A 15,282-nucleotide genomic window follows, 5' to 3' on the forward strand; every position below is an offset into this window, starting at 1 on the left:
CCAAAGACCAGACACACGCAAATCTGAGGTCAGTAAACTCAATAAACAGCAGTCCACCCATCCATCCACCCTGACCTCCACCTGTCGTTACTACAGCTCTCAGAGGGTGCTGTTAAAAGCAGTTGTGTTGCCTCACACGACAGCTGGAAAACGCTTACCAAAAATGATTAAATATAAATTTTGAGAATTCAGAGATGAAATGAGTTTGTTTTAAATGAAAGGAAAGCTTCTGAAACAGTAGGAGCAGCGTTTCTGCTGGAGTGGAAACTTCTGTTCCCACACAGACACTCACAGAGTGATGGAGGGCAGCACATGGCCGGCCACTCTAAGTGTTTGTGTGAAACCATTAGACGGCCATCACTGAGCAGCGCTTCACTGCGGCCGGCAGACACACACACACACACACACACACACACAGTTCAGTACAAGCAAAAGAATACAGCATCTGCACATTGGATATAATGATTAACCGAAAATATGTCAGCTGACAAAAGCAAACAAAAGCGAAATGATCCATCATCCATCAACCCATCTGTTCATCCACCCACCCATCCAACCATTAAGTGCTGCTGAATCACAGTCAGGTGGCAGCAGCATTTTCAGCTCCACCTGGAGGATCCTGAGGATTTCCCAGACCGGATGAGACATATAATCTAACAGCGGGTTCTAGGTCTGCCCCTGGGTCTCCTTCAAAAACTGTAATTGCCCAGAAAACCTGGAAAGTAAGGAGGTCAGGATGCATCCTGATCATGTGGCTCCATGCTCCACTCCTTTACGCACCAACATGCAACCACCCAAAGATCATGAGCACATGTCAGGGTCTAATACTTCAGAAGCTTCACATTCACAGCTGACTCTTTTTAAACATGATCATCATCATAATCTCACCATTTTTCTGATGAGAACACATGAACTTTTATATTAGTATAAACTGCCAACAAATCCAGCTGAAAAGGCCTGAACAGGCTGCTCCTCCTGTCATTAAAATCCCATCATCTTCCTTATTTTTTAAAGAGGATCTAAAGGTACCTCAGTGTGAAATTCACATCAACCCCAACATGTAGCCTGTTTGAGAACCTGTATAATGACAGGAAGAAATGAAAGGATCAGGTGAGCTCCTCCACGCCAGCTTATAAATGCACCACCGTGATGTCAGATATTGGTAAGTTCAAATGGAGAGGAGCACAAGTCTTTATTAAAACGCTTGTTTCAATGTACGTATTGATGTACCGACTACTATCACTGGATTGCTGTGACTCTGATCATGATTTATGATTTATTTCCTCTTTGTTTTGTTTTGTCTGCTTGAGTCTCACCATCTGTACAGATGCTGGCGTTTCCCACCAGAACAGTAACTTAAATTAGCACGGAGCTGCTCACGAATGCAGCGACAGTAGTTTAATAAGAGCTGATGATACCTCCTGACCAGTAGAAGGTGCCAATGTCCTGTTAATACCTGTTGCTGTACCTGATGATTAGCAGCTTGTAATTATGGCTCTGTACGCGGAATAGTTTGCCACATTCGAAGGTCTTCGACTCAAGTTTCTACGTGTATTAGAAGTATTACATGGTACGGGAAGTAGAAGTATAAAAAAGTAGAAGTAAAATATAAAGCTGGCAGAGGTTTGGCCTTTCATGTTGTGCCTGAGAGCCTGGAGCCGGACGATAAACCGGACACATGGAAGATTGCACTTCTAGCCTTTGCTGGACCTCCAGTCTTAGAAAAGTTCAGCACATTTTTATTCACCGATGTTTGACAAGGTTGTTGCAAAGTTTGATGAACACTGCTCGTTCAGTTGCACACAGAGCTACCGAAGCTTTGATTCTTTTATTATAGACCTGGAGTTAAATGTATTAGACATTTAATATTTTATTTTCGACCTTTGCTGGCTTTTCCTTTTTTATTTTTAAAGTGAACAACATCAGGGATCATCCGGTATTAAAGCTCCTACAGGTTAACCCAGTCTATGAAGACATTTTTACATCATCTCATGAACAATTTAAAATGTAAATTATTTTATCAATGTTTCCATTCACTGTTGTGTGGAATAATGTTGTTGGCTAATAAAGACAATCAGCAGGTACAAAAAGATGACACTTGAAACTTTGTGGAAAACATATAAAAAGATATTTTCTTCCTATTTTTTCCAAATGACTGCAGCAAACTGTTGCATCTATGTGGAAAACCAAAATGACGCCCATACATTCAAAGACATGTAACAAGGCTGGCAGCTGTTGACTCACTGGTCTTAGCACCTTCATGCTGATTAGCACTTACTGTGAGGTTATTTTATGCTCCAGATTGTTCTCCTACTCTGTGCAGGAGAAGATCATTTAAATTAACAAAAGAAACACGGGGAGGACAGGAGAAAAGTGGTGGGAAAAGGCAGCGTAAATTTGCATAAATGCACCAGGATGCATGTTATCGGAACATGCAGAGCGCGACTGCGCTTTCAGATAACATGCAGCTCCACGCTCACTGCTGAGAGCTGTGTCCATTTTTTGCACAAGGACTGATCTATAGCCGGCTCAGACCATTTAAATCGTACGCATGTGCTATTTTATGTTATTTTCTGTGCCGTTCATTTATATCTAGTGGCTGCTCTAAACTTTTAGCTGACACACAGTTACATCGACTCACTGAGGTGAAGAGCCAGATATGTGTTTGTCCTTAAAATTGACAGATTTGCTTCTTGGTTTGCGCTCTGGCTGCAGCCAGCGTGGCACTGCTTTCACACATCAATGTGCCCGCGAGCTTTTTGTTACTAAAGCAGCCACTGTTGGGTTTTTAGTGCGTACTTGACTCACTGAACAATCCAAACCATATGGTATGAACACGTTTCTCTGACAATTCAGATCTTTAACAGCATGTTTACTCCGTGTGCAAATAGCACTGAACACTGACTTTTCATCAGCGAGTTGCACATAAAACATCTGGAAAGGAAACTCTTCTAACAGAAACATGTTGCATGTTAGAGACTGGATTTGAAAACTATTCTGGGTTCTGATATGAAACTTTTTTAGCATGTAGCTAAAGGCTAGATTATACTCTATTGTGGATGCTGGACAGCTGGAGACCCCACGGCCGAGTCACTCCTGTTACATTGTTTGACATCTGCTTGAAGTCTGCTGCCTGATCCGAGTGGACCCTTACTGCCTTGCAGACGTGGAAAGTATGATTCCTTCTTCAAACTAGACCTAACATTACTCCCTGCCTCTAAATATTGACCTTAGGGATGATAGGAGGTTAATGCCAAGCTGTCAAATTTTATTTACGCAATATAAATGTCAAAAGATGCCCTCCACCATCTGAAAGATGCGGTGTGACCTGCCACTCCATAGTCGTGAACTTTTCATCTACTAATTGGAAGGTTTGTGGTTCAATTCCTGGCTGCCCCAGTCTGCATACCAAACATCATCTGGCAAGACACTAACCCCATCTCCGATGCACCTGCTGCAGTGTGAATGTTCAATAGAAAGCACTTATGTAGAAAAACTATAGAAAAGCTTTTTGTATGAACGGCTGAATGAGACGAGTGCTCAGGTAAAGTAGAAACGCGCTGTATAAGAACCAGCTTCCTGCATGCTAGAAAATACACAAATCCTTGCTTTATAGAACTGCATTAATTCTTTGCTTTAGTCCATCATGCTAATGTAATGCTCTGTAATTGCATCAAGCTTGCTAATGCATTGCCAGTATTCCTGAAATGAAGACATATGCCATTTTTCTCATTTTCACAGCTCTGATCATCGGCTCGGAAGTCTTCAGCCGTTCCTGCGTGCGTTCCAACACAGTCCGCTCACTTCCACTCACGATGGCAGAGCAACACAAACACACCAGAGCAACATCGCCCAGTACAGCAAAGGCTCTTATCCAGTGGATTAAATGTGCTGCCAAGGAGGAGTTGACCAAACTCGCATTGATTAAATATTGCATATGTGTCATATCAGGATATCCTGCAGAGTTTCACCAAAAAACTGTTAAAGTAAAAGCACATCACAGCCTGTGTTCCTCTTTCACTGTAAAACCTCGAGTGAAATTTGTTTAGCTACCAAAGTGTGACGGCGCATTAAAAAGCAACCTTAAAACCAGTTAAAGGCCTGTGCAGCATCACATTAGCTATGAACTGGCATAGATTGAATTTGAAGACGTTTCACATTCGATTATTTACCGTCTGCTTCTCAGCTGACTGCTGAGAAACAGACCGACTGCGTCACTGACACAAATCAGGACCAGCTACCATGAAACAGTCTGATAACACAGTGACTTCACAACAATCTTCATCTTTGATAAGAACAAAAAAAACATTTATTTAGCCTAAAATGTTTATTTTCTTAAAGAACGTTGTGCTAGAAACAACAGTGTCCACATTTAGGAAACCACAGAGCCTTACAGGGGAAAAGGATATTTTTCACTTTCCCTTATTGGGCGAAACAGAAAATGCCACAAATGCTCTGCGGAGTACAAAATAGTCATTAATCTGCAGATGAAATTAGTCCCCAAGAATGCACTGTTTACTTGAGCGGCTGTTTCAGAATAAAAACATCAACTTTTACATGAGTGAGGTGTTTTTAAAGATGTACACCTCTCGTAATGGATTGAAGCCAGACGTGAGGCCACAAAGTATCAAGACTACAAAAGACGTTCGAGCGTGCAATGGCATCAAAAATTCTTGACTTGCACGATTTGAATCTTTCCTATCGACTCTCAATGAAACTTTAAAAGGTAAAAAAAGACAATAAGTGAGTTAGGAAGCCTCCAACTCCCTTTTGGAGGTTTAAAGAGTTTCAGGACTGCAGAAGCAGGAGGTGTGTGAATATTAATGAGCACAGTGTGTGCACATGTATGTGTGTGCACGCATGCATATGACAAGTGTTCAAGCGGCAGGTGTGTGTCTGTGTGTGTATGCGAGACTGCTAACCACTGTTAATAGCAAACACACAGAACTTCATCACTAATTCATACAGCTGGATTACGTCAACCTCAACACGCAGGCGCACACACACACACACACACACACACACACACACACACACACACACACACACACAAAGGAAAATTATCCACATTTATCTGCTTCTATCTTCTATCTAAATCTTAATCTTGAGGCTTTGTCTTAATTATTTGTCATAAATTGGTGAACTTGCTGTCTCCTGTTTATCCCAAACACCTCAAACCTTTCTTTTCTATTCTTTTCTATTCTGTTTTATTCAGTTCTATTCTTCCTCCCTCGTCCTGTTCTGCTCTTTTCCATCTACAGTTTTTAGTCACAAACGCCACTTTTTTCTTCTTTGCTCCTCTTTATTCCAAGTTTTCTACTCTGATTTTATTCTCTTCACCTCCTCGCTCCAAACTCTTACTCACCCCCTCCCACCCCCCACCCCTCTCCACCCCCACCCCTCTCCACCACGCCATCCCGTCCCGCTCCTCTTCCTCCACTCGACTTTTCCACTCCCTTCTTATTCTATTCTCAGCAGTGGTAGCGGTGTATCTGGAGCAGTTTCCATCCTACTTACCACAGCTGCTGGTGCTGGTGCGGCTGCTGATGATGAAGGTGAAGAGTAAGGCGAGGAGGAAGAGGAGGCAGGTTTTCCAGGTGAAACCACTGTGGACGGATGCAGGAGGACAAAAGAAGAAGAATAAAAAAGAAGAAGAAGTAGGAGGAAGAAGAGGAGGAGTGTTGTTTTACTGTCTCAGATCTGTCCTGCTCTGCTGCCGCGGCAACAACCACATCTCCTGTCATCCCTCTCTGTCTCACTCTCTCTTTCTCTCTCTCTCTCTCTCTCTCTCTCTCTCCCTCTCTCTTTCTCTCTCTCTCTCCCTCTCTCTTTCACTCTCTCTCTCTCTCTCTCTGTGGCTCCACCTCCTGTTTCCTGCTCGACCCTCCCCCTGTCTCCTTTTTGTTTTCTCACTCTCCTCTCTCTCTCTCTCTGTTCGTTGTCATTTCTTGCTCTCTTCCTCGTGTCCCTCCCTTTTCTCATCACACACACACACACACACACACACACACACACACACACACACACACACACACACACACACTGCTCTACATTAAACAGACTGATGGGAGTTTCATGTTGGAAGGAGAGAGAGAGAGAAAAATGGACAGAGAGAGGGGGGGGGAGGAAAATTACAACTTCTGATGTAAAGTGTTCAGATTACATTACAAAATCTTTCATATCATTATCAAAGAAAAACCCTCATCGAACATACAGTGCAATAAAGTTGCAATTTAAAAACACTATTTATAAGGAAAAAATGTATATTTGTTATTAGAACGACACTTAAAATTACAGCGTTTGTGTAATAGAGACTATTCTATACTCCAAATTCTAGCACGTGCTCTGCATGCAAACTTATTTCTTTGTTAAATTACTAACTTTATTTTCACTTTAAAAACATAAACGTAGCTATGACCTTTATTCTTTATGGTGTCAATTTAAATTACTTGTGACAATTTTATTTTAAAAAAACAGAGAGGTGTTACATGTTCGTTGGGGTTGTAATGGGGCAGATTTTAGGGATGTGTCATGAATGGAGTCTTTGTTTGTTTTCATAATGACTATTTTCTGTAACTTTACCTCTTGAGATACTTTCACACCACCTGATTCTGAGAACTTCAATCTAAATATTATAAATTAACATAATTGTATTTAACTGGCAACTGATGCAATATAATCTCTATTGATTTATTCAAAAGTAATTTACTTACAAAAGTTAAAACTTTACATTGTGAAACCTTACACAGCATTATTTTTAGGCAATATTGAAACGGACAATATTCCAATAATGTTCCATTACACAACACACTGTTGTGACTTTTCATGCACAGTGACATGATGACATTGACTTTACATAGATCTGATATTTTACCCTGACTAATGCTTTGGTGAAATTACAGTTTTAACCCAGGTAAGATTTTTTTCACATATTTAAAATTTTATTTCCATATTAATTCTCAAAATATCTTTTTTTTCCTACATATCCTACAATGACCATCTGCAGCCCATTCAAACATCACGACTACATGAGGATCCATATAAGTAGAGCATCTGACAATACTCAATACGACTTTAAGTTGCAGTCATGTGTAATCTATTGACACAAAGTACAGAAGTTTTTAATTCAAGTTTGAATGTAGCAGGTTTCCTTGAATCATCTTAAGGGTCGGGTTTCGTTTGTTCCCTTAGACACTTGAAGGTAACACAATCAGCTTAAACACTTAATCAGACAAAACACTGTCCATACGCGCAAACACCCACACAGCCGGACACTGGAGCTGTGCACTAAAACATTTAAAGAGCCAGTGAGCTGTCCTGATGACAAAGCAAACCATGTGTTTTTCTGTATTTTGCTTTTTAGATTAAATGTGGAGCTGAGAATTAGAAGAGTTGGTCCCCTTCAAAGTATTTCTCCTACTACCTGTTAATCATCTTTGCATCACAGATATTGATCCATCCATTTGCTTCCCCATAAGAATTTTTCTCTAATATCAATGTTCAGTTCTTCCTGGAGGACCTCAGGGCACTCCCAGGCAAAATGAGATACAACCATTCCTGCAAGTCTGCCTCAGGATGCCCTCCTAGTTGGGGTGCCTGGAAAGCCTCACAGGGGAGGAGGCATTTGGATCAGATGCCCCAAACATCTTAAACTCAAAGTGTAGTCTGAACTTGCTCTGGATGTCCAAGATCCCCCTCACTGTTAATCTCTAAGGCTCAGTCCAATCATCCTGAGAAGGAAACTCCTTTCAGCTACTTCACCTCATCCTTGAGATCATTACCAAGAGCTGATGACCAAAGGTAAGAGTTACAGCAACTGATAAATCAACAAGCTTTACCTCTGAAGTCTCTCTGTTTGTGAAGTTCAAAAGACTGCATGCAGTTGTGTGAAAAACTAAATGTGTCACATGAGAGTTTGTAGATCCACTTATATCAGCATTTGAGTTAAAGTAATTGTTTTCTGTATGACTTTATCAGTCTGTCACATTTTTGTTGAGGACTAAGGAGAAATATGCAATGACCAAGATGAGGTTTTTTACTGGCAACCCTTCAACACGAGCCATATTTGTTCAGTGTTCTTCTAATTATGCGATCATGAACTTTAAAATCTAACAAAACTGAGACCTTTAAAGACTGAGATGGTCTGATCTTGGGATGAATCTGCTGGGACACCGACTCACGGGAAGAGCATTGTGTTAACACAAATAAATGATCCAACTTAGCAAAGCTTCTGCTTTTACCGGGGGTCACACTTGCTGATGATTACTTAATAGAGGCTATTTGATTAGTAGCACATGGCTGCTACTTACCCTCTTAATTTCTACGGAAGCAGGAAGAGTTTACTAAGTTTTCCAGGACTGAACAAAATCCTGTGTTTAAACTTTCTTTTTCGCATCACTGTAGGTATAAATCTTATCTTGAATATACAATGATTTGATGGGTTACAACAGGGGTGGGGGAAGTCCAGGCCTCAAGGGCCAGTGTCCTGCAGGTTTTAGATCTCACCCTGGGTCAACACACCTGAATCAAATGATTAGTTCATTACCAGCCTCTGGAGAACTTCGAGACATGTTGAGGAGGTCATTTAGACATTTACAGTTTTTCTCAGTTGCTTTGGTGCATTTCTCACAACAGAATTGATCTCTGCACCACTACTAAGGCTCTTCTCAAAACAGTTAGTGCAAACTGCAAAACATGGTGGATAACTTGCAAAACTGAGTCACTTCATCAAAAAGAAAAGTCAGTTGTTCAAAAGCAAGTCCCTTAATCAAAACAGATCATATATTCATCAAAAGCAAGTACTTATATCAATCAAAGTGTCAGGGCGTCACAATTACAAGTCATTACACCAGCACCTTTGGTCACAAAATCAAATGGTTTGAACATGTTCTCATTGTGACGGATTTCTTTGTAGGTGCTTCCCAATGACATGTCAAGTCTGGACAGCATGCACGGCATGTTGAAAACCATTAATTGTAAAGGAAAATCAAGACACTTCATATGCACTCTTGATAATATTTAATTGAAACTGTTCACAGCATTGTGCAACTGGGGAAATACAGTAAATCAAACATTTTACAACAAACATAAACTCACTTAGACAGTAAACCTTACTGCAGTAGTCATGAAACAAAAAACAAACAAACTGAAAAACAGACACTGCTGCATATCAATCATTGATATCTAGATGCTCCCATCTGTCTGCCCACATATTTGCATCAACATCACAGCGAATGTCAGCTCTATCGATGCATCGGGGAAAGTATCTTCTGGAGTGTCGAATCCACCCTCTGCAGGACTCTGCTGTGATGTCATCACAAGCTGCATCCATAGCTGCTAGCAGGGTCATTTGGGTATGTGGATGCCTGTCGTATACCTTCCACCTCCAGGAAGAGAAAAACTCCTCAATTGGATTTAGGAATGGAGTGTAAGGAGGAAGAAACTCCATAAGCATCCTGTCGTGTGCTGCAAACCACTGCCTGACTACAGCAGAGTGATGGAAGCTAACATTATCCCAAACCACTACATACATTGTCCGATTGTCACCAGGATCATCCCTTTCATTTTGTGGGATTAGGTCCCTATAAAGAGCGTCCAGAAAAGCCAACAGGGGTTGTGTATTGTATGCACCAATACGAGGAATATGGGTGTGAACGCCATTTTCTGAGATTGCTGCACACATCGTAATATTTCCTCCTCGTTGGCCTGGGACATCAATGGTGGCTCTTTCGCCAATGTGATTTCGTCCACGCCGTCTGCCTTTTGCGAGATTGAATCCCGCTTCGTCAAGATATACAAATGTGTGCAGGGGTTCCCTGGCCTCCAATTCCAGGATACGCTATCCAAAGGATGAGACTAAAAAAGTCTGTAATGGTCCATTTGGCACAACAGATTGTACAGTTTGAACTGTGAATAAGATTACAGTAACATGCATAAATGTAAGTGCAGTACATGGCCTAAACTTTTACAGTAAACAGAGGTACATATGCAAACATGTTTTACCTGTACATACTGGTGACGGCGCTCCTTCACTCGATCACTGTTCCGTTCAAATGGTACTTTGTACAATTGCTTCATGGACATTTCATTCCGTCTGAGGACTCTGTCTATGGTGGAAATTGATATTGACTGAATATTTCCGAAGATGGTGTCATCTTCTACGACAGTTCTTTGTATTTCTCTCAGTCTCAAAGCGTTGTTTGCAGCCACCATTGCACAAATTCTTTCCTCTTGCTGCGGAGTCAAAAGTGGACCTCGTCCACCTCTTCTAGGTTGTCTGGCAGTCCTTTAAGCGCAAACACGCTTACAGTAATTGTTACAGGACTATCATTCAAAACTCCTTTCTTTACAGCATTACTGTATTGTACCACAGCACACTATGCCACACCTGGGCCAAGTCTGCGCTTCAGTTACAGTACGTCTATACTGTATGTAAAGATCTATAAGGTCATGTCCTAATGCAAGTCTCCTGTATGACTATGAAAGTGCAGAGCAAATTAGTTTGTGCTGAATAACTACATTACAGTATGCTCGCCTGTTTTCCCGATGAAATGTCTGAATAATGGAACTTACAGTAGTTCTCCCAACATTTGGCTGCACCCTTCGACCAGCCTCGGCCATTGTGAGGCCATGGTTTATCACATGATCCACAAGTGTTGCCCTGATTTCGTCAGGGACGTGTCTATGTGGCTGGCCTCTTCTTACCCGGTTTTGTCCTCGTCCTCCACCGATCCTCACCCCTCTTCCACAAGGCTGACGTTCCATGTTCTGCAGTTTTGTAGATTCAGTATGCACCTCATGCCAATCCTGTCTGTTGGTTTACATTATATATATACTTGTAGAGTAGGGGATACTGTAACGCGATTCACCCGTGACTGGGTAGAAGAGGCTTTTCATTGGTTGCAAGTAAGAGTAACACACACCAATTTTCATTAGTGTGAGATAAGGTTCACCTGAGAAAAGTAATTTATGGAGATTTTCATGGAAACTCCTTAAAAGTAGGGTTTTCAAAATGGGTGTACAAATTGTTTGACAAGATGTTCAACAATTTTGAGTGCACTGACACAAGCAATGAAATGAAGACTATTAGTTGTAAGGACAATGACTATTCAGCCGGTACAAGTATAAATAATTGTGACATTCATGATAAAAGCAAGGAGATAGTGATGAATAGCAAGTCAAAAGTGACCATTCTTTAGATATTTGTACTTACTCAACTGCTTCATGTCCAAAGGCATTTGCCGAAATGAACATGAAACCGCCACAAGGTTGTGCCAAAACGACTACATGTTGTGAAGGTTGAACTGACTATTGTGCAAAGTTTAATTCTGTTGTGAGAAATGCACCAAAGCAACTGAGAAAAACTGTAAATCAGCTGTGTTGGATCAAGGACACATCTGCAGGACACTGGCCCTTGAGGCCTGGAGTTCCCGCACTCCTAGCTTACAACAGTGTACCCAACACCCTGTGAGATCCCTTTGGTTACAATCAGAATGCTCTTCGCCAATAGTTCAGATGTGGGTCCAGCTACACACTTTTGTCAGTCGCCCAGTCTGTTGTTTCTTGGGGAGCGCTATGCACTCAAGGCCTGCTCATGAGGAGCTCCCCTTCCGGCTCCCAGGGTCCCTGTTTCCTATCCAGGGAACGTTTTCAAGGTTCTGGGGATACCTCTAAGTCTGTCCCGTTAGCTGGCATCAGTTTGCTTTGGGAGACCATACAAAGTCTACTGTCCCAGAATACATTTGAGTGAGCAGTACACTACAAATATCATAAAATGACAAATTTAAAGTGAGAAATAAATAAAAAACTAAAGTTAATTCAAACATGAGGCAGCAACATGTTTGAAAGTGTGAGTGCAGCAGGTTTACACCCCCACACTGACAACTCACTCCATCACGATTAAAGAGACAACATGCACACCCGCACATATACACACTTCAATTACAACTAAATAATGAATGTGAAGCAAAAAAACCTCTTGGTCAGCTGCCACTCACGGTGTCATCACAGACACACAAACCTAAAGACACATCTTCAGACCAGCTGGATGTCTAAAATAAAATAAAATGTTTTGTGACATACACAAAACATTTTTATTGTAAAGCCTGACTGAGTGAAGCTTCACAGGGTCAGATCACACAAATCATTGCATCTTTGACCGAGAGGCTTCTTGGATGTTTTTCACATCTACACGACCCTGAGACACAGCAACTCCTTAGTGTTAACACTGTAACTCGCTCTGCTGCCCTTCAGGGTTTTTCTGCGATACTCATTTTGTGATATCTTTGCTTTTACTTTGCACTGAGAAGACCAACAAAGACCTTTGTGTTTTTTAGGGGTTTTGTACAGAATTCAAGCTCTTGCCACACATGCTTTTGTTTCACTGTGACTGTGCAACAGTGTTGATTACCCATGTGTCTTTGTTTAACCCGACTCCTGCATGTAAAGATCTGATTTTGTTTTCTGGTGACATAATACTGAAACCTGAATAAAGCTGAATGGAAAGAATGAAAAGTGATCTAACAGGTGATGAGATAGCAGGATTGTTACATGTACACCATTTATAGTTAATGGGCTGAAAGAACAGAAGTACATGCATGGCCCTTTAAACGAGTTTTCCATTGATTGAGCCCTCAAGCCCTGGGCAATTTTCTTTAATTTCAGCCTGAAAAATATCCCTGAAATCAATCAGTAACAGCACCATAATGTCAAGACCAAAATGAACAACTCTGAGCTCTGACCCCCAAGTGCACAAAGCAAACAACCGGCCCCCAGCACAACACTGATAGTCAGAAAAACATCATAAAGAATCAAAAGAACAATTAAACTCATATGGTTTCATATATTACGCTGGTGAAAGAAAAAGCTAAGGTTAGCCATCATGTTGTTACATCGGGTATAAATCAGTATTTAGCAGGTAAGTCAGTGTTAGCGAACATTGCTGGAAGAAAGATTTACCCATAAAATCTGAAATTTGACAGATGCCGGGGGAAATGAGGGTCCGGATAAGCAGGGAATTTCATTCATGGACAGGTCTTGGTTTGGGCTAATATTAGCTGATGAGCTCATTTAGCTAACACACATAAACTGCATGTCATCTTCCCCAGAAGGAAATATGCTGGGCAAGGTCAGAGCATTAATCCAAATTTCTAGGTCTAATCTTGCTGGTAACTTAGTGTCACGGTCCTGGGTCTCCTGACCCAGCGTTTTAGTTCTTTGTGATTTTTGTATTATTGTACTTGTGTGAGTTTCTATGGTTTCTAGTTTCGATCCCTTGCCCTTCATGTTTCTCTGTGTCCCCTCTGTTCTGTGTAAGTCTGTGTCTGCATGTTTGAGTTCCCCTCTGTGCCTCTCGGTTCTTAGAGTCCTCTGCCTTATGGTTTATGTCTCTGTGTTTCCTAGTTGCTGTCTCCACTGTGTCAAGTTTGCGTCTCTGTGTGATCCTTCCTGTTTTACTTTGTAGGTCCGTGTCTTATGTGAATGTGTCCTGCTTTGCTTGTCTCATCAGTTCTAATTTCCCCCAGCTGTGCTCTCCTTCTGTGTCTCATTCTCCTCGTTACTTCCCAGTGTATTTAGTCCCTGTGTTTCTCTGAGTCAGTGTTGCGTCGTACCCTCAACAAGCTGTGTGTGTTTTGCCTCTGTGTTACCAGTGTTTTGTTTCCAGGGCCCTGTGCTTCGTACGTCGCTTACTACATCCAAGATCAAATGAAACATCCAAGATCAAATCATCGCGCTAACTCTGAGCTCGCTATTCCGGTTCCCCGAACACACCTGTTGTTGACGATCAGTATAGCTGGATGAAGTAATGTGAGATCACTGGGTGGCCCAACAGGGGCTACGCATCGATAGTAGAAACATTGATCGGCAACCCTTTGATTGGTCGGCGAAAATGTCGAAGGAGCGCGCTCGGTATTTTTCGGCAGCAGAGCAAGAACTCTTGAGTGAGGGATTTCAGGAGTTTCAGAGTTTAATTAAAACGCAAGAGAACACTGCAAAGGCTGCAAAAGCAAGGAGAGAGGGCTGGCAGAAAGTTGCTGACAAATCAAACTCGTAAGTAATTTAATAATAACAATAATAATGGAGTGGATTTATATAGCGCTTTTCAAGGCACCCAAAGCGCTTTACAATACCACTATTCATTCACTCCCACATTCACACACTGGTGGAGGCAGCTACGGTTGTAGCCACAGCTGCCCTGAGGCAGACTGACAGAAGCCAGGCTGCCATATTGCGCCATCGGCCCCTCTGGCCAACACCAGTAGGCGGTAGGGTAGATTTATCATATCACACCATATTATCCAATATTATATTACATTATATTATATTATAATATGTTATATTATATCCCCTTTCACATTAGAGCCACAACAGGACCCACTAGAACATGGGAACAAGTAAAAGTGGAATACAGGAGTATTCTACAGAATGGTAATATTTATCTCTTAGATTGCTTGTCGTCTCTTGGAAAGAGACCCTGAAATAATCTGTTTGTTTGTTTATAACAGCAACCAAGAAAAGGGCAGAGCAAAAAAAAAGACAGGTGGTGGTCCTGCACCCCCTCGTCAACAAGTTGGTTAAGTGAATAATACCCTCACGGGAATATCGATATCTCTCTATGAGCACACTGTCGCGCTGAGCTAAAGGATCCTGTCTGTCCCGCAATATACGCTGAATTCTGAGGACTCTCCTTATCAATCTTGCACCTTCCGCAATGGGTTGCTCGCGTAAACGGACAGGATATGACTGCGACAGACTTCCCAAATCCACCTTCGCTTTTATAGCCGTGGTCTCTCATCTTGATTACACGAAGTAATTTCCAATTACTACTCTGAAATATGAATTACATCTGTAATAATCACATACATGTAATAGAATGTTAATAGTACATTTCCCTTTTTTAGGGAATGACCTGTATGTATCTGTGTGAAATCAATAAAAGGATCAAGTGCTGCATTATCTTTAGTTACAGTGATGTTATTTATTTATGGTGAAACAGTGGTGGAATATCGCTGTTGCTTTCGTATGAATGACGCGGACATACCTGCGTGGCCGCGATCTAATCCTGTTTACATAAAGTAAACCTGCTCCCCAGCAGGTTTACGCTTACGGCTCTGTTGCTATGACAGCAAGTCCCGGATGGGCTTCGGGGAACCGAACGATCCAGGATCACGCGAAATCGTCAACAATCTCATCCAGCTAACTCACTTAGCGCGGTACGAAGAACAGGCCCCAGCTCTAGCTCCAGTTCAGTATTTCTGCTTCAGTGTTTTAGTCCACCAGCGT

General features: G+C 41.7%; 1 protein-coding gene and 2 long non-coding RNA genes across 3 annotated transcripts in view; 1 reads left to right on the forward strand and 2 right to left on the reverse strand.

Moving 5' to 3' along the window:
* Positions 1-5,854, reverse strand: part of kcnd1 (potassium voltage-gated channel, Shal-related subfamily, member 1) — a 75,556-nt gene extending 69,702 nt beyond the window's left edge. The window contains exon 1 of the mRNA XM_026154470.2: positions 5,518-5,854. The gene's annotated coding sequence lies outside the window, so the exon portion shown is untranslated. The remainder of the gene's footprint in view (positions 1-5,517) is intronic.
* The window catches only part of LOC145423319 (uncharacterized), a 412,017-nt gene extending 397,062 nt beyond the window's left edge, over positions 1-14,955 (forward strand). Inside the window, exon 2 of the long non-coding RNA XR_013904375.1 lies at positions 13,664-14,955. This is a non-coding gene — a long non-coding RNA (uncharacterized LOC145423319). The remainder of the gene's footprint in view (positions 1-13,663) is intronic.
* LOC145423179 (uncharacterized) lies at positions 9,002-10,402 on the reverse strand. The gene is made up of 2 exons (XR_013904288.1): positions 10,003-10,402; positions 9,002-9,838 (listed from the first exon to the last, which is right to left on the reverse strand). It is a non-coding gene; the product is annotated as an uncharacterized LOC145423179 (long non-coding RNA).
* Positions 14,956-15,282: the final 327 nt, after the last annotated feature.

Source organism: Astatotilapia calliptera, chromosome 20, assembly GCF_964374335.1.
Source record: "Astatotilapia calliptera chromosome 20, fAstCal68.1, whole genome shotgun sequence".
NCBI classification, from domain to species: domain Eukaryota; kingdom Metazoa; phylum Chordata; class Actinopteri; order Cichliformes; family Cichlidae; genus Astatotilapia; species Astatotilapia calliptera.